At 40.4% G+C, this 15931-nt stretch overlaps 1 long non-coding RNA gene across 1 annotated transcript; it reads right to left on the reverse strand.

Annotated features, from left to right (window-relative positions):
- Positions 1-2368: 2368 nt before the first annotated feature.
- On the reverse strand, positions 2369-2864 carry LOC102201226 (uncharacterized). Its single transcript, XR_312390.1, has 3 exons — positions 2742-2864; positions 2500-2670; positions 2369-2420 (listed from the first exon to the last, which is right to left on the reverse strand). It is a non-coding gene; the product is annotated as an uncharacterized LOC102201226 (long non-coding RNA).
- Between the last annotated feature and the right edge of the window lie 13067 nt (positions 2865-15931).

A 15931-nucleotide genomic window follows, 5' to 3' on the forward strand; every position in this document is an offset into this window, starting at 1 on the left:
ACTAAATCAGGCTTGATAAGCTCTGTTTTTCTGTCTACTGAAACAAATGAACACAAACGTTCTGACTGTGTGTACCAGCAGAGGACAAGAGTCTGATTATTCTCACTGTGCTGCATCACTGTAGCTTCTCTGGGAAAATAAAAAGTGTCCACTCAGCATGTACAGACTGAAGTAAAGACGCCTCCCTCCTTGGTTTTTCCACCCACTCCTTTTCATTGCTTGCACTTACAAGCCCCCTCTGCAAGCTCTTTATCCTCATCATCCTTCACATCTACTTATTGACCCCTTCATCATCCCCTTTCTCTCCATCTAACAAGCTGCCCATCAAACAAGGTAACTTTCCCTCTTCAACCCCTTTTCTCTCTTTTCGTCAACAGCTGCACTAAAAGAGTCTCTCAGCTGTGCCTCTCCAGCCAAACTGAATGACTCATTACCTGGATTGTGGCATTCCCTTCACCCTCTCTGTCTCTCTCTTTCGCTGTCTTTCTCTCGTCTGCGTCTCTCTCTCTCCCTCTTCTGTCACAGTTCAGCAGCTGTAACTTGTCAGTGCCAACCCCGGCCATCACTCTTTAACGTCTCTCTACAGCAGGCCATCCCTCTGTCTGTCCTCACTCATTCTCCCAGCTTCATTTCACACATTCTCCTCTTCTATCTTTCTCCAATTGTTTCATTCCCGTCTTTCCCAGCTCTGTACTTTCTTTCTCTTTCTGTCTTACCATGGCAGCATTCAGCACTATCTCAGCACACAGAGACTAGTCTGTGGAGGAAACAAAAACAAAATATGGAACGAGGAAGGAAGGGAGAGAAGTGAGAATAGGAAATCAGCGAGGAAGACTTCTGTTGGCTTGATTTCAGCCCAGCGAATTGGTTTATGCAGCAGACTTCCCAGCATTGCCTGGTTCACTCAGCATTCACTGAGTGTGTAGGCATGTGTGTGTCTGCGTGTGTGTGTGTTTAGGTGTGTGCAGTTAACTGTGAAAGAGGCCAGAGTGTCTGCGTGGTTGAGGTTCTGAACTAAATCTTCACAATTGCCATTGCGAAGAGCCGGTCTCTCTCTGTGTGTTTGAGAGCGAGAAAAAAAGATTATATGTATATATATATATATATATATATATATATATATATGGAGAGAGAGAGAGAGAGAGAGAGAGAAAGAGAGAGAGAGAGAGAAAGAGTGTGTCTGTGTGTATGTTTGAGTGGGAATTTAGCCAAAAGAGTATAAGAAAGATCTGCAGAGACAAAGCTGAAGTGGGAGAAAAGGGAAAGCAGATGAAAAAAGAGAAGATAATCAGAATTGGAGTTAATTGAGGGAGAAGTAAAAGGCTGCAAGCAGCTTAATGCAATTTATAGGTTCAGACGAAGCGGATGCTCGAAAAAAAACATGTTTAGAGAGGCTGAAAATAGTAAGTTGTACACCCAAATGACCAGCAGAAAAAAAGGAAAAAGCTTTGATTCGAGCAGGAGCTGTCAGTGTCATGTGCTTCGCTTAACTACACCCCCTCCAGGCCACACAAGGACAATCTGAGCGTGTGTTGTTGGTCTACCACATTCGTGCAACATCTTCCCTTCTGTTTTAGTCTCTTGTAGCGGTCTTTGTGATTATATAATATGTAATAAAGCAGAAATATAAACTACAAATGATGTTTTTCCTTCTAAATAAAGACAGCTGGCCTGCACTTCAGGGTTGAAAGCCTTGGAACCTGACACTGCTCTTGATTTCAAATAGAATTTTGACTGTCAAATCGCAGATGTTTGCTCATTATCAATTCTGACTGCAACACCAAAGAAGCTTTGAGCGTTTCAGAAAGACAGCTTGTTAGGAAATGAGCTGGATTTTCTCTGGAAACAAATGGAATTTTAAATAATATGTGGTCTCTTTAATAGCCACAAAGACCTTCACTAGATTGCCTGGTAGATATGCTGCACTAGAGGAATCTATTCACTGCACATCTGGCTCCAAATATATGATTTCTGTCAGGACCACTTTAAACAAACTAGAACTGTCTGCAGAAATTTGTATTTAGTGGTGTGGCTCTGTTTGGGGACCTCCTCGCCAATCCAAGGCAGAGACATTGAATGACTAAGGTGAGGAGAGCAGCAACTAGAATGCAGCACAGAGCATATGGCAGATATGAGACTGATTAGGTCATTTACAGTATATAGTTGAAAAGGTCTGTGTCATGGCCCAGCGGCACGAGGGAACAGAGATGGACACAGGTGCAGAAACCAACCCGGAAGCGAGACGATAAGGGAACAAAGGATTTATTTCCGCCCGCAGGCAAACACAAGCAAAAAGAAAAATGACGCCACCACACTAGTGACGCGTAGGATAACGGAGGGTAACCTAGACACCTCTAGGAGACGGCTGAACAGCAGAGGCAGCGGGGAGGTGGAAACAGGACTAGGTAGGGGCCGGGGCACTGGAATAATTGGAGATCACGATCAGTGGGATCCAGCAGACAATCAACGATCCTCCACAGTTGAATTGAGTTGCCTTACTTGGTTTCAGGTGGAGGTGACAGGTGGGGCGGAAGGCCCGGAAGCGGTCGAGGCGTGGGGAGGCAGGCAAGTGAGTGGTGGGCCGGCAGGCCACGTCGTATCAGCAGCAAGCGGCCCAGGTCCAGGAAGGCGGGAGTGAGGGAGACAAGACCTCCACTCCAGATGCTACCTCTGAGAACAAGAAGAACAAGTAAGTCATCACACGGATTCTGGACAGAGTTATGATGCTCCACTTGACTAACATGGGGATAGCAGATACTCAGGCGATGAATGGTTGAGAGCGCAGGTCTGATATACTGCCGGAATAATTGCTCACAGGTGGTCAGCCAGGGAGGAGCAACCGAACTCCGCCTAAAGGAGGAGGGGCCGCTGTTGGAGACCTGCAGGTACCTACCCAGACCATGACAGTCTGTTGCCAAACAGCTTGCAAAGGCAGCAGCAACTGTATACAGGCCAAAACAGTATGAATAGCATTTACCAATAGGACTCAAAGAACAATACCAGGTGGCTTTTCAGATGACACGGGCTGGTACTGAGATCAGTTGATCTGCCAGGACTGCTGCCTAAACGTTGTTCAATGGCCTGCCAGCATTAATTCTATGGCTTAGTTTGTACAATATGTGTCCAGTGTGATATTTTCTCTCTTCAACAACCCAAACCCCCCAAATATGTGATGCTGCACTAAGAAACCCCTCGCTGTTGAAGGAAGCCAACCTGAAGGTGCTTTTTGTTAATTTCAGACCTTTTTTAGAAGATATTATTATTTGCACATTTATTTTCTACTAATTATAAAATTGACATGCATTTAATTTACAGTCTAAGCAACGGCATCCTTACTGCCAATAGGTATCAAAATGTCCTTTGACCCATTGTCAGACCCTACACTGGTGCAGTGGGTGCTGTGTTCCTCCTGGTGCAACTTGCACCTCAGACTTTATTGGGGCTCTGTAGATCTACTGGTCAATGATATCACAGCTAAAAACTTGTTTTGTGAATCTTCATATAACATCAAGATTTTTACAACTGAATAATGATTTACATTTTCATACTAGGTGGGAGCGTCATGTGTAACTCATGGGGAAAATGATGTCAGGAACCTGAAGGTTAAACAGGAGACACTGCTCATCAAAGTCTAGCTCTTCAAATCTGAGTAGGAAAGAACTTGCAATAACAACACCTACTCTAAATGTGCCTTTGTGCAGGCTTCTCAGCTCATTATTCCAGTTATTCCAGCAGAGCAACAGGGAGCTGCTGGATAGCTCCCAGTAGGATCAAAGGGCTTTTAAAGGAATGCTACAAACACTAACAATGGCCGTTTCCATGGATAAATAAAGGCAGATGATGTTTAAGAGTAGACTTTATGTTACAAGTCTCGTGAAAAACTGAGAAACAAAAATCAATTCCAAAGAAAATGAAAGAGCGACTGTGTGATGCAAATCATGGTAATTAAGTTGTGGAAAAGCTGCTTTAAACAAAGCTGAAAAGCTCCACTTGCACAAAATTAAGGCAAGAGAACGTCACTCAATGTTCATCTAAAATGTAGCGAGGGATTTCCCATGTAGCTGATAAGCTGTCTTCCATAAAACAGCTTTCCAGAGAATGACTGAAATTTAAATCAGTTTTCTCAAGAAAGACAAGATTTATGCAGCGTGTGCATGGGCACACTTTTTTGCCACTACATTCACATAACTGACAGTATCATAATTCACACCTGCATCACACAACTCAATTCTGTTGTGTTAGTACCAGGGGATTCATGCCCATTAAAGTGTGTTTGTGTGAGTGTGTGTCTTTGTGGATGTTTGAAAATGAAAAATGGAGTGTGAAAGAAACAGAGAGAGATTAAGATGACAAATTCCACGGTAGAAAAAAGGATTTGATTGCATGTGAGCCGAGTGCCAAGCTGTGAATTAGCCACTGAGGAAGTGACGCAGGTATTTGTGTCAAGTAGAATTACACACATTCACAAAGGTGAATTTCAGGGAAATGTTTAGCACATACACACACGATATTACTCACATGAACAGATATGGATCAGATATCATACAAAAAGAAGAGGAGAGAAGCTGTGAGGTGAATGTTAAAGTAACAAATTACTGATAGGACAGACAGCGTGCTTCTATGCCTTCTATGAAGTATTACTATAATACCCACATAGCAAAATTGGTATGGATCGGATCTGGCCCACACAATGTGCTTACACATGGCCCACATACCGCAGAGAATGATGGCCCTTTGGTGGCCCAGATCTGGTTTGCCAGAGGTGACCCACACATGGGCCAGCACAAGACCAGTTGCAGACACATTGCTGGCCCTCTGCTGGCCCAGAACACTTTCAGCTCTGGACCCAGATGTCAGCCTAATCCATACCTTAATCAAGCCATGTAATAACAACATGTGCATTATCTGGGCCAGACCTGCTTGCTATGTGGGTATATGCACTTATGATCTGTAACTTTCCCCATACATCAGGCTTGGTGATAAATAAACAGAGGCCAGGACAGACAATAGAGTGAATACTTAACACAATGAACACAGAACTGTATTGTCAGATTCACCGTGGAATAACATCTGGGTTTGGAAACAGCTTCATTTTTTAGCGATGATTCCACACATGCTCCTAATACAGTGTAAGGAAGGATGGGATCAACTTTTCAGAGACAATCACTGATTGTGGTTTGCATACTGTGTTTTTGCATGTTTCATGAAATCATTGCATCCCTTTCTATTTTCCCAGCAAAAATGAAACAAATGGCTCCAGTAGTGTACCATGATGTTGTTGATGGTTAAATTCAATATATTCAAATGTGTCAAAAAGGGGCATAAAACATGTATTTATGTTCACTGAGCTTTGATTGACAATGACTTTGACTGTTACTCACACTCGGTTAGACCCAGCCCTCAGGGCTTAGCGGTAGGGCTAACCTAGACCTCAGAGGGTTGTGGAAAGATGGACTCCAAGAACTTACTGAGCTCTAACAGACAAGAGCTCGGTATTTCAGATGTGCAGTTCCAAGCTAAACAGATGTCATAAGACATCCAGCAACTGAAGACTGCACACTTTTGTGCATTTTGACAGATTTCAAGTAGGAGATAAAGTAGTAACACAATAGTGAAATGAATCAGAGACTATTCCAAAAACAAACAATTCCATCTCTGCGTATTGGACACACGATCATCACTGCATTAAGAAAAATGGCTTGGACCTTTAACTAAACATTGGCCTGCATCTCGCTGTGCACGCATTCTCAATATAATACATGCAGTGACAGCTTTACATAAATCTTCAGTTAGGAATAAATAAAAGACGCATAATAACTTGTCAGGATGGAGGTATCCTGCAGGAAGCCATCTTAATGCTTTACGCCTTAGGCTGTGTTTTAAAGCTTTTACCTGAGAAAGCGTCTTCAAAGCAGTGACTCCTTCAGAACAGTAAAAACAAACAACTCCTTTTATAAAAACGTCTCTGTCATTTTTTGTGGAGTTTTACTATTCCAACTCTGCCTAATTTTAAATAAAGCTTACTGATGCTACAATACATCCTTTTTCATCATACTGGTACTAGCCTGCTTCCTTACTGAATGTGTTATGCCTGGAAACGTCCTAAATTGGTGGTAGCCTATGTTTTATCTTTGACAGCTAAAATCTGGTTTTGGGTCAGAAACCTATGCACAGGGAAGGGTTTAAGTTGTAACCCAGAGCTACCAGGTTATAGCAACAGCACAAACCAATCTGATTAGGTGAGAAATATGGCCACAGTTAAATGAAAGACTTGACAAAGTGATTGGCTCGGTAGAAGTGGCATGTTTTAATTGCTTTTCTTGACTTTAACTGTTGGTCATGGACATCTTTATGAGCTCTTTGCAAAGAGTTGAAGACAACTGGAAGGTTTCTTCAGTAATGAAAAGTTCTATTAGTTTGTTAAACAAAAACAAAAAACAAAAAAACTGTTTAATAATCAATGTGCCATTAACACACATGTATGCAGCCCTGCACAGCACAGTGGGGCTAATTACTGCCTAATGTTTCCATGCAACAAACAAGGAGGTGCACTCATTTGAAAGATGAGAGGAAGGTGGATGTTTATTTTAACAAGTGCGAACACACATGCTGTTATTCAAATTATTACTAGCCCACAAACACACGCCGCCACCATGTTCATTATTCAGTTATTCAAACACACACACACGGAGAAATGTCTGAAAGGTGCCGAATACATTGTTTTAAAAGTTGAGATTACACAAAGACTCAAACACACTGTAGCTTCAGGCATATGTAGGAGTGTTTACTTTGCTGAAAAGCAAATATCCCCCGAATTACCTGATTCTGTAGCACTAAGTGCTATGTTATGTTATATGTAAGAGTGTGAGGCCTCACTAGCAGTCTCTGTACTGAGCTACTGATGTAATATTTATTTTTAAAAAACTGCAACAGAAAAAGAACTGTGTTTTAAATGTTTACCTAAATAATAACATTAAGAGGGAAACACAGGAAAGCTACATGATTATCTATCACTGCAAAAAAAATTCAGAATTTTGATAATCTCACAAGATCTACAAATTTAACAGTTTCACTAAATATTTTCTTTTAAAACTTTACTGATTCACTTTTGCCCATGGTTAAACTTACCTACCTTTTGGCCCTCTTGCAGTTCTAAATGGTATTAAAACAGGCACTGTTGCAAATACACGTTTTCCTAGAGCAGCGTCACTTTCCAGATTTCCTCACAACCTAACATCATTATAAAGGTTATCTCCCCATCCTCACTATTCTTCTTCTGCTTTCACTGATGGTAGAAAAGGAGATCCATGAATGTGTTATTTGTATATATTAGCATTCCTTCAGTGGATCCTACTTGTTATGCATGCTAACATTAGTTAGTATGAATATATCTGTGATTCATAGCAATGTGGCATCCAGAGATCATACTGGTTAAAAGTGAGCAATTCAAGTGACTACCAGTGACAGCACAGGATAATTTGACTGACATACAGCAGTTAGCTGCTTCCAGGTTTGTTTGTGTAATTACTGACATACGTACTTCTTTGTAGCATGGTTATTAAAAACAATTTAAAAAAGCAAAAGTGTTATCTAATGCCTAAGGACATATTTTAAAAATAACTTGCTTAACCAGTATAAAAAATCTCTGAAAGTTTGCATAAAAAGTATAATAAGATAAACCTTTATTAGTCCCTTTAATAAAACTAACCTGAGCACCAAACTACAGTGACTCAATCATATCAGCCACAAATCTGGAGAAACCTTCAAGTCAAAGCACAGTGCAGTATGCCAGGTTCATGGAGGGCTCTGAGCTATGGCAAAAGACAACAAAACAGAAATTAATGTAAAAAATCAAACAATAACAAAACAACAGCTTAATTGCACCAGCGTGTAAGTTACTAAGTCTAAATTAAATTAACTACTTTGCTGAGTGAAATGAAGCTTTCCTGGTGTGTGAGAGAAGTTACCACAGTGACAAAAAAGTACTGTCAGAATAGTGTGTGGATGAGCTATGGCTGCAAACCTGTTAGTTTGTAGGTGAGTAAGTGCTGGCGTTTGATGTTTTTTATAGTCTTGACATGCCCGTCCAATATTAACTAATAAATAAATATTTATAAATATATTAGCTATGAACAGTACCGGTCTATCATGTTATACATACCCTTTTAGGTATATATAACATGACAACCACCCACCCCCCAAAAAACAAAAACAAAAACAAAACAACCCCCCACCCATCAGCATTAAAATCGCCATTCCTGGCTCATAATGTAGCATAGTAGTCTGCTTATCAAAATGTGTGTACAGCAAACAGCATTGCCACAGTTGCTGAGAACAAAGAATTTTACATTTGTTCCTATGGAGGCTGAAAATAACACAAACAGCACAGAGGACATAGAACACAAGCCATATGTAACACGTTACATGTAGCAAAAGCAACAAACACATTGTAAAGCTTAATGGCATTTTCTGCTGCTACTGCTCACAGATGTGGGCATGTAGACGACCATGGGCACCAACAAAAATACTATTTTATGAAATACATTTTATGTTTTTGCAACAGACTTCTAGTAATAATAACCTTTATTTTTTAAAATACCTTTCTAAACCAAAGGTAAAAAGCAGGATAAATACGGCACTTGTAACAAAGTACCAATAGATCAAATTTAAAATTGGCTCCTTCCTACATTATCAATTATGTGTTGACACAACACTGGTCCATCTATTCAGTTATTTGCCTTTTTTAATGCTTAATAATTAATCATTCATAGGTCAGTGTTAAGCGGGTGACCAAACAAACAAAAGAAAGCACTCCTCTGAAAATCGTAAGATGCAAGGACTGAACTAAAAAGTCTAAAAGCAGACAGTTTCCAAATTTGAATGACCTTCAGAAAGGCCGGAGAACTGCTGCCCAATACCACTTTAAAGGAATTACAAACAAGTCTGGCTCCATGGATGAAAAATATAAAGAAGGGTTGGCTCAAGAATTTGGTACAGTAACAGTACTGTATACTCAACAGTTACCGTGTCTTTTTGTCGCTTCATAATCACCAAAGTACATGAAAATTGGGTTTCCTTGAAGGTAAATATAATGCTGGGTAGTTCAAGACTTTTGCCCAGTACTTAGATGTTGCTTTCTTTGATGAAGGAGGAGAGCATTACTCAGTTATTTATAACATCCACAATTAGTTATCCAATAATAAGACGGTAGATATGATTCAATGCACACGGACTTATTTTCAATGAAGCTTGTGAATGGCAAATTGAGTATATTAATGTGGGTAGAAGGAAAAAATATATAAAATTATAATAAGAAATTCAAGCACTGTGAAATTGACTGTCATGTTAAATTGCCGGACTTTAATTTTCATATGTGCTTCACCTTATCATCAGTAGCAGAAAACAAAGTATACACTCAACTATGCATGAGGTCCTCACATTGTTTAGACATCCAGTCCTTGGTTAATAGTTTGTGAGGACACTGATTAACCAGGACATGCCAGAAACCATTTAAGACTTTATACGTGCTCTGCTTTTTACACGGCTTATTACACTTGTTCACACACAGTCTGTGAGCTAGTGTGCTGTATGTTGCAGGATGATATGAGGTGTTCCAGGTCAATTTCAGTAATGAAAATCCAATTGAGCTCCCTTATGATATTTGTGAAGATTCTAATGCTTTTAGTTTACCCTTGACTGAAGTGCCTCTTCATTGTCAAGACTCCTGCTGAACCCATTCCAGCATGCATTACATTATAACTTCCTCAATTTCTGCCTTTTGGCGACTGGTCCTTTTAAGATGTGAAATATCCTGAATTTTAATAGAATGTCAACTGAAAACACTTGTAGTAGCCAACACTGTACACATCTCACAATATCTTGGGAAGCCTTCAGATACAACATTGTTCTTTTTGCCAGATAAGTAAAACTATGGCAGTGGTGGACTCTGAATCCACATTTGTTGAGAGACTGGTACATTACAGGTTCAACTAATGAAGTGAAACAAGCCATTGTATTCCTAGTGGTGTTCCCAAGCCTAGATAAATAGGGAGGGTTGTGTCAGGAAGGGTATTCAATATAAAATAATTCCCAAATCAAACATGCTGATCATCTTAACAGATATGGGCTCTGGTGCTGGCGGCCAACAAGGTGCCAGTGGACACTGTGCCACTGCTGATCGATGACAAAGGAAGAGGAAAGGGGGGAATTGTGTTTGAAGGCAGTAAGTGAAAAAGTTCACTGATGTAGTGAAGAGGACATGCAGAGAGTAGGTACCACAGAGGACAATGCTGGGGATAGGGTGATGGAGGTGTTGTGACTCCTAAATGGAACAGCAGAAAGAAAAAGAAGTAGCAATGTGCATTTATAATGGCAATGGCAATTTTGTAAACTCGGTGACTTCATGACTGGTGGGGCCCTAGGGCACTCAAATCACTTTTTACAATATGCCTCATTCATCCATTCATTCAAGCACTTTTGTCTATGCTTAAGTGCTTTCTATCTAACACTCACAATCCAATAGATTCATCAGACAGCAACTTGGGGATCATGTCTTGCCCTAGGATATTTGGCATACAGACTCGAGCCACTGATTAAACCACCAACCTTTCGATCAGCAGATGCCTTACTCTGCCTTCCGAGTTACTGGTAAACTGGCTCATCGGTCAGTAGTCCAATACACTGGGTCAAGCCAATATCCACATCCTTGCTGTTGTACTGATGAAGATCTAAGGTATTGCAAAGCTAGCCCGCATGGTACACTGGAAATGGTGTATGGTAGGGTCATGAAACACAGATGCAGATTTTAAATAGATTTCAAATTTAATAGCTAGAGCTGAGGTCTTGTTGAAAATTAAGTTTGAAGCCAGTAAACCATGTGTCCTTTTTTTTTTATGATGGGGAATCTTGAGGCATTTACCATTATTGAAACATGATTACTGGGGTATACTGATATAATGCCTAGGCATACTTGGCATACTTTTTTTCTTTTTTTTTTAACCAATTGCTCTGCCTGATTTAGAGAAACTAGTGTTAAATGCTAAACCGTGTGATTCTCCGAATGATGTGGTTCCTCCCCGCTTTCTCCAAAAGGCATTTCCTATTATTGGACCTCACATTTTGTCTTGTCGCGTACCTAGTGAGTTTAAGCACACGGTTATACATCCCTTGCTTAAGAAACCTTGCAGTCTTGTCAAATATTAGAACTATCTCTAAGCTAACTTTTTTAAGAAAAATCTTGGAAAGGATTGTTTATACTAAGTTGATGGACTACTTGAACAACTTGCAATTGTCAGAAATTTTTCAATCCGGTTTTAAACCTTTTCACAGTATGGAGGCAGCCCCTGTAAGAGTTATGAATGATGTTCTGGTAGCTACTGATTGTGGTAAATATGTAGTGCTGGTTTCAATGGACATGACTGCTGCCTTCGACACAGTGCATCACAATCTATTGATCTCTCGCCTTCACGATTGTGTGGGAATTTCTGACTTGGCACTGTTGTAGTTTGAATCATATATGTCTAACAGGAGCTTTCGTGTTATGTTGGGGTCGGCTTCATCCTCTGTAGCCCCTCTGTGTTGGGGTGTGCCGCAGGGATCTTGGGCCACTTTTATTTTTGCTAAATCTTCTCCCTCTTGACGTGATTTTCCGAAAACACAAAGTGCCATTTCATTTATATTCTAATGACTGCCAGCCTTATTTACCTTTTAGTCATGTGGATACCCTCCCAATTTGACCTCTCCTTGATTGTCTTAGTGATGATAAGTCATGGATGGCTAAATTTTTTAAAAAAATTTTAACAATTGCAAAAGCGATTTTATTTGGCACAAATCGATTTTCCGACCCTCCAGATGTTGATTTCGCTGTTCTGACCCTTCATTTGAAAAGTTTGATCACAACTCTTGGAGTAAAGATTGATTCTGCACTTACCTTTGATGACCACGTGAATGGGGTGGTAAAGCTGAGCTCCTCCGGCAGCAGCGCTGGCTCCACCGGCAGCAGCGCTGGCTTCTCCTGCTCGCTGAGCTGCAGCGGTGCTGGCTCCTCAGCTGGTGGCTCGCTGAGCTGCTCCAGCTCCGGCTCGCTGAGCTGCTCCAGCTCCGGCTCCGGCTCGCTGAGCTGCTCCTCGGCTGGCAGCGCGAGCTCCTCCGGCTCGGGCCGAGCAGGTCCGGGTGGCGTTGTAGCAGGTGGCACTGCTACAGATGGTGAAGAAGTGAGCGGTGTGGAGATTGCTGAATGAGGCAACGCTAGCTACTGTTGGCTGGCTTACAGCAGCGTCGGCGGTGTCACCACCCACTGTAAACAAAGAAGCAGATGAGGTGAGAAATGAAAAAGTGTCCTTATTACTCACCACAGCCGGCTCTTGAGATGTCCGGGAAGTCGACTGCGGTGAAGAACGTGAGGCGCGAACATCGTTTCCGGGTAGACGTCGGGGCCGGCGTGTCAAGCTGTGCATCCACCAGCTGACCGGGCTGGTGAGCAACCTGATTAGGAGAGTGGAGGTGGAGAGTTGAGAGCAGGAAGTCCTGGACTACTGAATTAAGGGAGTACACCAGCCAGGGGAATTTATCCCATTTACCACATCACCCTAATTTATCCCATTAAGTTTTACTTTCATGTGACACTAATAGCTAAAATATAACAAAGACCAAGCTCTTAGAGAGCACCTCACGTTTGTGGCGGCCTGTGAACTGTCCTCCCTTAAGTATTACCCCCTTTTTAAGTAGAATCTGAGTTTAAATCCACTTCTGACTTCCCTCACTGCTCACGGTAGAATCCAAACAGATATAATTAACTTTTTCTGGTAAAAGGTCCTACATTACTTTTGTCACTCTTTGGAAAATGCCTCTATAACGTTAACCTGTTTCCTCTTTAAAAATTTACTCCGGTTCTTTTAATCTCCTACACAACAAACTTTCTGAAACTGTGCGATTCTCTGTTCTTCTTTTGGGTGCCCCTTTCTTCTAGTTCCGTTCGGTCTGGTCCTTCCTGTATTCTTGCCAACCCCTCCGTGATTTTCGCTGTGGTCCGGAAATCTCCTGTAAAGGATCAACAAAACACCTCTCCCTGCTATGCTTCCATAATTATGTTCATCAATTGTTCTCTTAATTATTTAAACTTGGTTCAACCTATCATGTTCTAGGGTCTATCATTTATACATAATCTTCAATTTTATTTATTTGGGTAAACAACACTTTTGACAACCTTTGACACCCTTTTAATAAGCTCTCTTCTTCTCTTATCTGATCATCTCGAGCACATCTTGTACAAAACTGTTATTTTGCAGGCACACATACAGTTACAAGCTCAACCACATTTTGCCCTATGGCTGTCTCAGCCTCCAGATGTTTCCTGTCGACCTATTCAGGGCATGCCTATTTTCACACCTTCTGCATTACTTCTTGCTAAGCAAAGACAAAGCAAAATGTTTTTCACCTCTACCCCAGAAACTAATCTACGTCATGTCTGTGTCTGTAAGCGTGTTGGCGTTGACCTTATTTCATTCTAAGTCACCTCTCCCGATGTGTCATCAGAACACTCTCGCCAGATGAAGCTTCTGACCCTTGAACGACTGAATGCTAATTTGACTAGTAATCAAATTCTCCACCCTCAGCAACATGAGCTCATTCATTTGTTTTATTTAGTTTTTTATTTTTAGAAAAAGAGTTCTTTATTATCTTAGAACCTGATCAGATCCCCACAGATGGCTTCTCCTCACCCAGTTGTAATCTGGAAAAGGTCACCTTAAATTTGTTCTCCCGAAATTTTTTACAGCGCTGTTAATTCAATCTTGCAGGCCTGCTTAGAACAAAAATGAGAAAAAGAGAGCTGATTATTAGTTCATCAAAACACAAAACATAATCACCTGACAGGATTTCTCTAAGTGCACTGTTACAATTTTAAAGGGCCCAGTTATAAACGTGTCCATGATTAGTAAAACTCCCACTATTGAAATAAGAAAACAACCCAAACCTAACTGACAGAATCAACCCATCACTAAAACAGCAACCCCAAAAATCTTAATCAGAGAAAAATTTTACTTATTAATCTATTAATATGTTGTGGGGATTAGAACTTCAGGGCAACAAAGGTTTTGCCCAACTCTTGGCTTAACTAATACTTACATAGTCTAAAATCAGACTTAAAATCACTCCCTCTGTTTATTTTCCCCGCATCATATCTCAGTGGTCTCAGGTTCTTCAGCGTCCTGAGACTCTGAGATCAACTGACATAATTTCACCTGCTAAATACACAGAAAATCTTGTTAAAAGCCACACAGTTTTGCACAACATTAATATTCACATTAAGCCTTTTCTACACAGTTTCTAACAATCTATCATCACTAAATTCTACATTTACATTCACAGATAGACAGGAAGCTTCAGTTCTTCTTTTTTGTCGCCACACATTGAGCTAACTTGCATACTCTCTCCTCTCAGAATAAGTTGCCTTGACAAGAGAAATGCATATTAAAAACATTACCACATTATTATTATTATTATTATTTTTTTTTTTTTAGAATAATCACTTGTCTTGGTCAATCGGCACAAAAGTACTTCTAATTCACTATTCTAAAACTACTTTAAACTTTCAATCACTGCTTTATCCTTTTTCCTTTTCACAAAAACCACTCTATTATCTTGGAACTCCCTGAGTTATTCTTCAACTTCAAGCTTTAGGTATGTTAAATCTAACATTTATGTCATGTATTCACATTCATGAATGTAAGCATGTCTTCATTGCGTGTATGTTGTGTGTTCATATTAATATTGAGTGTAAGCTGATCTTCACTGCATGTGTTTTTTTAATAATCAGGTTTAATTCATGCATCTTTGCACTGAGCTGTGGATTCAAACTGTCTCACTTCTGATTCTCTCCAAAAATAATTTCACATGTAACAATTTGTGTGTGTGTCTTTTCTATTCATTCATGTAATTGTTAGTTTATTTATTTCTTTATCTATCTCTCTCCTTTTTTTTTCTTTTTTTTTTTTTTTACCTTTCTGTTGTTATGTTCTGGACATTTTCTAAACCTCCATGAGTTCAGTCTCAATCTTCAATCCAATTTCCCATATGCTTTCACTGTACTACATCCAGGTTCACCTTTCACTGATCCTCGTCCCTGTTTTCAGTTTCCTGTGTGGGCCCCCATATAGTGATGGTAAATTTGATTATTTTTACTGAATCGAGTTTTAATGAGTCAAACACCAAAGTGAATCAGGTTTTTTGAGTCATTTGATTCACTGAGTCAGTTGACCAGAGAGTGCAAAAAATGTACATTTTCATGTATATCCTACTGCTAAGATGAGTGATTCTAAAAGAAAACAACTATTCTATAGAGAAAAAAACAGCAAAAACATTTCTAAGATTAAGCAATTTCCTATCAAAATTGCTTAATAAACATTTATTTTGTTTATTTTTACTTTATTAGCATTTTCCTTAAATGTGTCAAATATATATTTTCTCATCTAAATGTCCACTGAGCTGTGAGCCAGGGGGCGGTAATGCGCCTTAACATTGGTTGCCATCCAAGAAGAAGAAGAAGCTGTGAGCCAGGAGGGAGGGGATTAGTGAGTCCTGAGTGATTCGCTTACGCTTACGATTCAGCACAGGAGGGAGGGGGTTAGTGAGTCCTGAGTGATTCGTTCGCTCTATGATTCAGCACAGGCGGGAGGGGGTGAGCAAGTCCTGAGTGATTCGCTTACACTTATGATTCAGCACAGGAGGGAGGGGGTTAGTGAGTCCTGAGTGATTCGCTTATGCTTACGATTCAGCACAGGAGGGAGGGGGTTAGTGAGTCCTGAGTGATTCGCTCGCTCTATGGCTGTATCCCAAGGTTCCCAATGTTCTTCATTTGTCACATGCATAGTTATACAAGTATAACACACAGTGAAATGTAGCCTGACACACGCTCCTCGACATGTGCAAAAAT

This window comes from Pundamilia nyererei, unplaced genomic scaffold, assembly GCF_000239375.1.
Source record: "Pundamilia nyererei isolate P.nyererei 1_Seehausen unplaced genomic scaffold, PunNye1.0 scaffold00541, whole genome shotgun sequence".
NCBI lineage: Eukaryota > Metazoa > Chordata > Actinopteri > Cichliformes > Cichlidae > Pundamilia > Pundamilia nyererei.